Here is a 2,500-nt window from a genome sequence, read left to right as displayed (position 1 = left end):
GATGTCATTACATGCGTGGAGATATTAGGCGGGCCCCAGGGAGTCAGTATTCCAGACACAAACTAGCGCAGAATACTGAAACTGCAAAAGCAAACTAAAGAGAAAGACTGAGCCAAGCCAAGAATTGCCGACACAACCATATTAAGTCACTAAATTGCATTGAGAGATGACCTTTTTCAGCCTTCATTTTCTATTGTATTTCGTTTTATTAGTTTCCCTGGTGTGTCAATGTTTTTCCCGCGAAGTCAATGCTTTTTGTAGACCGTGAAGTGCTTTTACGAAGGCCCTGGCTTGCGCCAGCAGACTAAAGTTCACTACCACGGCAGGGTATCGGTTTTGAATATAGTTAACCCTCGGATACCTCGAATCCCCTTAGATCCTCCGACTCTCAGAATCGTGACAAGAACTGTCGCTAATATTTTTTAGGTTTTGCGTTAAAAAAAAAGGACTCATAACGACAACAAAAATTGACCAAACGAAAACCTCACACACAGAACTCACAAAATCACACGGTAGTCAAGATAGGACTGATACAAAGCAAAAAAAAAGATGCAACTCTACTTGAAAATACCTTGCACGAGAACGAAGAACATGATCATGGCTCCAGCTGTCAAAGCAGACATTCCAGCTCGTATATAATTCCAGTAAATGGCCCACGAAATAGAACCAGCCAAAAGATCTTCGTCGGCATTTTCGAGTCCAGTGACATCTTCCCACCTTTCGGTTTCATGTTTGTTTATGTCTTGGGTCGAGGCGCTTTCCTTTTTTATTTGGGCGAGTTGTTTCGTTTCAGGACAACGATTTACCGCATTCAGATCAGATTCAAGCAATGTCGTAAAGCTACCTTTCAATGACGTTTCTCCGTTTTTCATAACAACAATATTCTTGGCATCCTTGAGCACATGAAAATTGTGGGTTATCATTAACCGAGTTTTGTCATGCAATAAGGTGCTGATGCAGTTCTGAAAAATATGCTGTCCGACCTTTGTGTCAACTGCACTCAATGGATCATCCAGCAAGTAGATATCAGCATTAAAGTAGACTGCACGTGCCAATTCTACACGAGCTCTCTGCCCACCACTTAAAACTATTCCACGTTCTCCGACACGTGTCATATCCCCAAAAGGGAGCCTTTCTAAGTCTTTTTGAAGGGCACATGCCCCTAACGTTTTGCCATACTTCTTCGGGTCAAACGTTTCCCCAAACAAGATATTTTCTCTTACAGTCCCAGAAAATACCCAGGGCTGCTGACTAATCCACGCATTTTACCGTGATGTGTGATATCTCCGTCAAGTAGTGACATTTCGTTGAGAATGGCATAAAATACGGATGATTTTCCGCAACCAACGGGACCAGTGATGAAAGCAAGATCACCTTTGTTAGCTGTTAAAGACACTGATTTCAAAGAAGGTCTTTCCCATCTACCATTCCAACTACATACCACGTTGTGAAGTGAGATGGTGCTTGTTTTGTTCTCTTTAAAGAATTTACCTTTTTTACAATCAGCAAAAGCGCCGTGGAGAAATTTTTGCACGCTGCTGTAGTCATACTCAAGTAAGTCTTGGATGCGACACAAAGCCTTGGCAAAGTCAGCTAATTCTTTTGCTCCTCGTGCAACGTTCCAGCTGACACCTGTTTTAATTGAATTCAGGAGTGATAGAATCATGAAGGTATTATATGAGTTTAGGTGTACTCCATTTAATGCCATTGTGGTGAACGATATGAAAGCTGCGATATTATTGCAGGAAAAATACAAAGTATTAAAGGTTGCTAATATTGCCGCTTCCCACCTGATTAGCTTCATTTCATTTCTGAATAAGAAAAAACATATATTTCATTAGCTAGGGTCAAGACGAGATTAAAAGAATTACTTTCTAAAGAAAGTCTTATTAATGTCATTATGCATACATGGTAACACAAATTGCAAAGTTGTGACATTTCTTATGTAAAGCGCTAACAATTGACAATTCTTCAATTTGATCTGGCGAAGGCCTAACCCTCGAAACGTCAGCTCCCAAATCTTTTCTCCGGTGGTTATTTTACCTTTATCAACTCGTTAAAAAAAACAAAAAGTTTATCCAATTGCTGTAAATTGAAAATAAAGGAAACAGGAACGTACAAAAGTCAGTACGTGTGTCAGTTTCGCAAGTCTTCTCTCCGCGAGTGGTTAATGTAGTCTTATGAACACATTTTATGAAAGCGAATTGCTGTAAATTGAAAACAAAGAGAACCAGCCCATAATAGTACAACTACCAAACCTGAAGGCCTGAACTCCCCCACCCAGCCCTCTTTTCTGAAAGTGCATGTAGCAACAACGAACGAACGTTGACACTAAACCAAGAGTCAAGTGGACATTTCGATTTACTTTGAATGTAATCAAAATGTGAAATGTACCAATCGCTAAAAATAGTTTCGTTTTTTTTCTCCTTTTACAAAGACCGGTGCCACTCATCATAAGATTATCTTTTAACGTCTGTTGCCAGTTGCCACAGCATTAACG

At 40.1% G+C, this 2,500-nt stretch overlaps 1 pseudogene; it reads right to left on the bottom strand.

The window, feature by feature from the left end:
• Positions 1–2,500, bottom strand: part of LOC137971601 (ATP-binding cassette sub-family C member 4-like) — a 4,867-nt pseudogene that overhangs the window by 893 nt on the left and 1,474 nt on the right.

Source organism: Montipora foliosa, chromosome 9, assembly GCF_036669935.1.
Source record: "Montipora foliosa isolate CH-2021 chromosome 9, ASM3666993v2, whole genome shotgun sequence".
Classification (NCBI taxonomy): domain Eukaryota; kingdom Metazoa; phylum Cnidaria; class Anthozoa; order Scleractinia; family Acroporidae; genus Montipora; species Montipora foliosa.
This window is presented reverse-complemented; position numbering and strand designations above follow the sequence as displayed.